Below are 8,189 nucleotides of genomic sequence, written 5' to 3' on the forward strand. Positions count from 1 at the left end.
TGTGCACATGCACATGTGCCGCAGTGCGTGTGTACCTGTTTGATCACAGGCAAAGCGCAATGAACCTGGTGGGCCCTTTTGAAGTGGTTGAACTAATTACTGGAGAAAACACAGTAGTGAGGAACAATCACAATATGCCAAGTGTTTACTGTGGCTGACAGTTCCTTAGTCCTAGCAGAAGGCGTCACTCCTGTAAGCCTTGCAACCACCTTGTCAACTACACTTGACACGTAGGTGACCCTGTGTCTCTGGGGCAGATAAAGGGCTAGTGATTGGTTTGGGATTCCAGTCCAGGTCTTAGCATCCACTGTGGCCACTTCTGTTACTTTTCTCGTTACTGTAACCAAGCGCTTGACTAGAGAAAATTGAAGGGAGGAAGGCATTATTTTGGCTCACAGTTTGGGGGAATAGTCCAAGGCAGGAATGGCAGGGGACATGAGCAGCTAGTCACATGCTGTGTGTAGTTAGGGAGCAAAGAGGAGGAATGCTGGCTTTCTCTCTTTCCTTTCCCATAGGACATCAGTCTGAGACTGTGCTGCCCACATTCAGAGTGAGTTTTCCCGTCACAAACCACACCCAGAGGTGTGTCTTCTAGATGGTTCCAAACCTAGTGAAGTTGACTGTGAAGATTAAACATCTCACCTGACCCTTCCTGGGGCTCTTTGCCTCTGCATGGAGGGGCCTGGCAGGTTGATTGGCGTGCACTCCGAACAGCTACTTCACAGCAACAAGCGCTTGGCAAATTGGGACATTGTAACAAATGGACAAGATCAAGGACGTGTGCAGAGTGGGACTGAGGACCTCCGCGGAATGGCTGCATAACTGAACTTGGGTAAGAAAGGAAGAAAGCAAGTGTGCTGAGCAGCGAGAGAGGCGCTTTATCTGTGAGCAAGTTGGTGAGCCAATATAGGCAGCTTGCAAGTGCGGACGCTCCTGGGTGGCAGGTGCTGTGTGAAAAGGAAGCATGTTTTCCACGTCCTAGAAAATGTGCTATCTTCATTATGCACTAGTCAGACTGCGGGCTTGGGACTTCTCTAATTCTCCACCTTTGGCGTGAGATGATTACTTGGTTAATAATCCTAATCTGCCCAGTGCATGTGCGTACCCTGTGCTTATCGCTCCTGTCTTATAATTAACTTTTATATTTTCCTTAACTTTACAACTCAATCTGCGCGCCAGAGTGACTGCAACCCCGTCTTTATCTAATTTAGCAACATTTGCCTGCACTGCAATTAGACTCACATGTTGTATGATCAACGTCCTTTGCTAATTGCATAATTCCTTTTGAGCTTAATCATCACATGGCAGCCTTCATTTTTTTTTTTTAACTGTCTGTGTGGTTTGCTGTCGGTTGTGAGCTGTGTGCGATGTAGAATCTCAGTTGGAGGCATCTGCACTCCCACAGCTAGAGGTCTTCCAGAGTCAAAGATAAGGGAGGAACTGTCTTGCTGCACTGTGGAGAAACGGACACAAGGATGTCAAAGGGACCTGCCTCTCCAAACAGCTCCCTTCATCAGCAGTTCAGGAAGAAGCTGGAGTCTGCAGAGAGGAGCACTCGTTCTACCCCAGTGTGGGAACTCATGAATAATTCAAACGGGGCCTGACGATAACCGCCTGACACTAAATGCGGAGCTTGAGTCTGGACAAAATTAGTCTGGTTCTGAAAGAAACCAGGTGACGGGCCAGGAGGGTCCCAGGATAGTCTGAAATTGTATCCTTCAGTAACTGTTTAAGGCTCTTCATCCTCTTCATGGCAACCAGATGTATCATTGGTAGGGAGGCAGGCTGTGTTCTCTCTCCTTCCTGCCTGCCTCTGGGAGTTTTTGTTGTTACTCTGAAGGAAGGTTAGAAGAAAGTAGAAACTGCCCTCAGGATCTGCCGGTCCACAAGGAAAGAATCCGAATATTCTGCTGAAGTGACTCTAAGATGCGGCTTCCTCAGTTTGCTTGTTTATTGGACCCTTTAGCAATAGGCTCAGAAGGGTTTATCCGAAATTACAGAGTTGGGGTCCATGCCTCTTAACTCCAGGCTTGGGTCACCGCAGTGACCTAATGGACAGTCCAGCGGCCGACGCTTTCCCTGACTCCTTCTGGGACTCAGCACCTTGTCAAGACTTTGGAGTGCCCAGTACTGAGCCAGGAGTGGAGAGATGCAGAGGCTCCAACCTCGATCTTGGCTGAGATACAAGGGTCAGGGTGGAGGGTCAGATAGAGAAGGCACCACTCCCTGGGGAAGAGATTCTCAACTCAGGTTTTAAGAAAATGCCATGGAGCCTGTTATAGAACCTGGCCTATTGTAGGGACATTACATTCTTGGTGACCATGTGCCCTAGCCAGGGAGGGCATTTTTAGGCAAAAACGATGTAATATTTTAATTAAAGTTTTGTTTTGTTTTAATGACATCAACAAACTAGCTGCTGGCTCCTGAAGTTCTTGAGCCTGGGAAGATATGAGACACCCTCTGCTATGGACTTGGTTTTTGTTTTTGTTTTCTGTCTGCCCAGAAAGACCTGGTCAGCAAGGGAAACATTAAGAACCACTGTGTCCAGAAAAATGCAGTCTAGTGGTGTACTTAGAAAGAAAGGGTGCAGGGGCCGGGAGACAATCAGTAAAGCACTTACCTTGCAGGCACGAGGACCAGAGTTTGATCCGCAGACCTCCTGTAAAAAAGTCAGGCATGATAGCAAGCGTTTCCTATCCCAGTGTTGGGTGGGTGGAGATGGACAGATCCACAGGGCTGGCTGAGCAGCCAGCATAGCCTACCTGACAAGTTTTGTGCCAATGAGAGCCACTAGCTTAGAAAGACAAGGTGGACCACCTCTGAGAAAGGATAATCAAGGAGCCTCTGGCCCCCTATGCATATGCAGTTGCATGCACACAAATCATGTGCACACATATACAAGATTGCAAAGCTTGATTCTTTCCTCTGCCACGTCTCCTGAGCTGGAAAGCCTGCGCGCCTGCTGTGTGCAGCCTGCTCTCCTATTAGCAGTCAGGGCATGCCTCTGTCAAGGTCCTCACCATCCTGTCAGACAGACACGCCATCGGCAATCTCCTGACTTCTCACACAGCATCTAGGCCAGGGGGTGGTAGATTTGGGATAGGGAATACATCCTCGGTGAGCTGGATGCCGTTGAGTTGCTTGTACCTCACCACGTCTGCAGGGTAAGGCAACACATGGACCGGACAAAGAAGCTTTCGATGTTCTGATAGCTGGGTGTGTGTATTCTAACACCAGGGAGACAGAGGCAGTTGGACAAAAGTTCAAGGTCGGCCTGGTCTACAGTGTAACATAATGAAACTGCCTCATCAAAAAACAAAAGGGAAAAAATATATAGATGGAAAACAAAACAAAATCTAGTGGAAATGTAACCTAAAGTCTACATTTAAGCTAAACACAAACCGAAGAACGGATGAAACATGAAGGGGTAAGCCTGTTGAAAAAGCACACGGAGAAGGCCATAGTGGGCCATGGTTGAATTCCCCACATAGCCACAGAACAAGGCTGGATCCCATAAGAAAGCAGATGCTTGCCCATGAAGGGACCTCCCTGTAGCCGTTGCATGGGGGTCAGGTCATGCTCCAGCATGATGTCTGCTTGGGGAACTGGTAGCTATATCGTATCCTGAATCCCAAGCTTTATTTCACAAAGGATTTTCATGGTCATTTTCTTGTCACAGCGTCCTCATGAAATGGTTTGTGTATGGTCAAGGGCAAGTTGACTTGTCCAAGGTCACCGGGCAGTGAACCCAGCCTTCTGCCCCCTGTCAGCACTCCTCTAGAGCAGCCTTGCCACCTTTGTGCAGCCTACAGCTCCTGCTGGCAGCGTCTAAAGCGAAGCTGGTGTGACACTTGTCAGGCGCGTCGACTGTGGACACGCTCAGATGGGCACCTCACCATTAGCCTGGCTGACAGTCATGGTTCAAAGAACACTTTTCCTAACTCGGGGGTGGGGTACGTGATGGGCCAGCTCACATCCCGGAGTACAGTGACTTTGTCTTTTCAGAACTGCACATCACTTTCCCTCTGAGCGAGCCCAGCTGGGCTGAAGTGGGGAAGAGCAGAGGACCTGTCTCTTCCCAGGTGCCTGCTGAAAACATGGCCGGGAAGTCTGCACATTTGTCTGTGTTTCTTATGTTTAGCATAGACCTCTGGGTAGCCTCCTGCTTGTCCTGGCCATTTGACTCTGGTACATACGCACATTGTTCGCCGTAATATTATGTCATAACATAAGGTCTCTACCAGTGGTAAATACTCACTCATCCTGGAAAACCGTAAAACAAGGAGGGCAAGAATTTGTCCCTTATTTTTCCTGAGGAACAATGGTGTCTGTCCGTCCATCCATCAACATCTATCCATCCATCCATCCATCCATCCATCCATCCATCCATCCATCCATCCAGTCATCCATATATACACACACCTTGTTTTCATTCAGATAACCGTTATTAATGCACTCCTGTGTTCGAGGAACTGTGAAATGCAGGAAAAACAGGAGGGTTTGGAAAGCTCCAGGGAGAATATACAAATCCATTGGGGGAGGAGGAGAGAAGGGGCAGACTGGAATGAGAATGGCATGTCATTGCACGCTGTGGCCAGTAGGTGGCACCCAGGGTTCCAGGAGGCTCAAGAGTACGCAGGCCAAAGCTTTCATTTCATATCCATTACTGGGCTCAAAATCAAATTCTAAGACATATTGAAAGGCTGCATTCAATTTGATTTTAATTCCATTTATTTGCCATTAATTGTTCCATGCTTTTCTAAAAAGTGGTCACATTTAATCTGGTTGTGTTGCGGCTTCCTGGTAAGTGAAAGGCATGGCCAAGGAAATTAGCCTCCTAAATACGTTAGCACCTCCAGTCAATGGTATTAGCAAATGCTTGTGAAGAGCTAATGCTGTCAGGGAAAGATCTGGAAGGATATACACAAAGATGTTAGATATCGCTCAGTGCAGAACTCCTCCAGATGGCTTTAATTATATATATACTTGTCGACATTAGGGGGAAAAAAGTGCACTTTAGCACTTTATTTATTTTGCCTGGGTGTTTGCCTGCCTGCATGTATGTCTATGCACCATATGCACGTCTGGTGGCCACAGATGGTAGAAAACGGACACCCTGGAACTGGAGTTACACTGTTGTGAGCCACCATGTGGGAGCTGGGAATCACACCTGGGCCCTCTGAAAGGGCAGCCAGCGCTCTCAAGCACTGAGCCGTGGCTCTAGCCTTGCAAATTAGTATTTTTATAAACAGAAGTGCTAAAGCGACTAAATATGTGGAAAGTCCTCTGTTGCTGGAGGCCAGGGGACACTTCAGCATCAGAGGGTGTTCAGGGTGTGATACTGGTCCCCTCGGTGGGATTGGCTTAGGCGCAGCAGCACGGGGCCTTTGAGAAAAGAATAGAACAGCAAGGGACAGGTGTACAGACTCACAAGCTTTAACTGCACTGCTCGACAGCTGGCGGGACTTGTCCACACCCTCTGGTTATGTTTTGGGAGTCTTCCTCTTTGATTGTGCTTTGGGGGCAGATTTGGGTTTTGTTTGTTTGTTGTTTGTTGTTCTCAGCAGCCCAGTTTTCTTACCTTAAACTCAGGGTTACCAGAACTGGAGGAAACAGGCAAGAGAAAAAAACAAAGCAAAAGACTCAGATCCCTTCTGGTTTCAGACGATCCCCAGGTCGAATTCTCTGCATAGCATAACCCAGCGTGCCCATTGCTCCCTTTCATAGCAGTGGGTTGATTTCTCTGCATAACCCAGCATGCCCATCGGCCCCTTCCATGACCCTTTCCTCTGCATCTCCCTGGCAATCTTAGGAGCAGGTGTCATCCCGCTCACCGGGCAGCACAGCCACGTGAGAATGTTTGTGCAGGAAAGGGTGCAGGTGCCAAGAAAGGGCTGGAAGGCAGGAAAGGGGACCAAGTGTGTCTGCAGTTGAGCCCTGGGACCCACAGGTGGGGAGGATCTCTCTCCATCTACCCAGCCACCAGCTCGGCGACTGAGTAGGGGTAGTGGTGCCCACCACATCTGCTGAGGGGCTGAATGGGTTTGGCATCCAGCAAGCGCCCTTTGCTGTGCGGGTCTCAGGCCAGTTGCCCCCCCCCCACACCCCCCCGCCTTACTCCTCAGCTTTCTCCCACAATCTTCCACCCAGTCCTGCAGAAAGTCAATGTGGTCCCAGATGTTAGAAGAGGAGACACAATGAGGGGGGGAAGAAAGTCCGCAAGTAAAACCCAACAGAAGTATCTTTACCTGGGATGCAGCTCAGCTGCAGAGAGCTTGCCTAGCATGTGAGAGGCCCTGCAGTTGCTGACGATGCTCATGTGGATATGCACGCATGTGCATGCATATGAGTGAGCATATGCGCACGCGCAAGCACGCATGCACGCACACACACAGAGTTTCCGTTTCTATTAGAGATGAGTGACATGGTGGTAACAGGCTGGTGGTGTCATTTCATAGGCTGCTTGAGGGGGGGTCACTATAGGAGAAAACCCCACAGCTGACGAGGAGTCATTCCATGAGGTACCCAGGAAGCCACACTCTAGCCCGAGGAAAAGCACATTTTCTTGCTTCAAAATGAAGAGAGGAGACCTATCTATCTCCTACAGCAGTAAGAGTCGGGTAAAGAGATTTCAAGCTCTCCCAAACTTTTCTCATGGCTCATCAGCTTCAATCCCAGATGACCCAGGCCAGTTTGTTGCTTTAGATTTAGGGTAGAGCTATGCCACAAAGCCTGTACCCCGAGTAGCTCCCACCTGATTGGGACAGTCAGTACAGACTCCTGTTTGAGGTTGTTGTAACAACTGAGCTTGCATCTCATTCTGGAATGTTCCTCTTCTTTATTTTTTCTTTCACCAATCTCAATTGCCAGAAGAGGAGGAGAAGAAGAAAGAGGAGGAGAAGAGGGGTTGAAGAGAAAGAGAAAGAGAATGCTCTATAGGTTTACCACGATAAAAAATGGGGCTCAGGGCTTTGGAGCAAGAAAAGGCTGGGTGGGCGGGCTGAAGTTCAGTCTCCTTATAGGTGCTTGACCCTAAGTTGCACAGCATACCACCCTGTTCCCTGGTCTCCTCCCTCACCTGCAATGGGCTCGGCAGTACCACCTGTTAGGAGCTTTGAGAATTCACTGAAGTGAGAGCACCGGACACAGGAGCTGTGCGGAAAATCAGTTCTCATTTATTACTTTGAGTTTTTAAGCTTCATTCATTTGATTGATCAATAATTATTGAGAGCCTACGGTGTGCTAGGTTTTCTTCTAGGGAAACAACACAAAACTCCCTCCCCCATTTGTACAGGGAAGATGATAAATGAACAAAGTGATACCATCACAGGTAGTCATAACTGCTATGGAGACAAAACAGGGAAGAGGGAGGTGTGAGTGGGGGTGGGGCAGAGAGAGGAAGGAACCAACATTCTATACTTGCTTTCAGTCGAGCAGACAGGAGGTGTGAATGCCCAGACTTGGGGTCATCCTGGCTTGTGCGTTTCAGGGAACAGCCAGGAGGTCAGCACGGCAGAGCTAGTCAGAGAGGGGGAAGAGTGGGAAGAGTGGCAGAGATGACACAGAACACAGGGGCCTCCATCTTCCCAGCTGTCTCCAGAGCCAGGGCTCAGCAGACACTTGAGAACAGCTTGGATTTGGTAGTACTTACTCTCAAGTGGCTGGCAGGGTCCTGGAGCTGAGGCTCAGGGGTGATTTCCACCCAAGTCTGAGTATGGGGCCTTTAACTTTCCTTCCCACCGTGCTTAGCGTGAGATGTACAGTGGCTCTAAGACTCTCGGGCTTGGATGTGTCATTTCCAGCAAAAACAGAATTCATTCAGTGTTATGAAACCAACCCCGTCTTTTCAACGTGAGTGACTGTCGAGGGCCCTACGCATACGCAGTGGACCCTTGTTTGCCATCGCTTCCGAATCTGGGCGCTGACTCACTTGCTAGAGTGAATTTGTAACCCATAAATCAAAGTGCATTGTGCTTGCTGATCAGTTTTAGACAAGTGTACAGCAGGGGAAACCTTGAGCCACTCTTCAGGAGCATTCCCAGGGAAGTGAAGCCAGGCACGGCTTCCTTTGTGCGTCCCTTGTCACAAACAAGTGCCTTTTGTGTGAGCGACTTAGCACAGTGCTGTTTTGGATGTTTTCCATGCGTGCGCATTCATGATTCTGCCGCTTGAAACATTCCCAAGCAGGC

The sequence above is a fragment of the Microtus ochrogaster genome, unplaced genomic scaffold (genome assembly GCF_000317375.1).
Source record: "Microtus ochrogaster isolate Prairie Vole_2 unplaced genomic scaffold, MicOch1.0 UNK152, whole genome shotgun sequence".
NCBI classification, from domain to species: Eukaryota; Metazoa; Chordata; class Mammalia; order Rodentia; family Cricetidae; genus Microtus; species Microtus ochrogaster.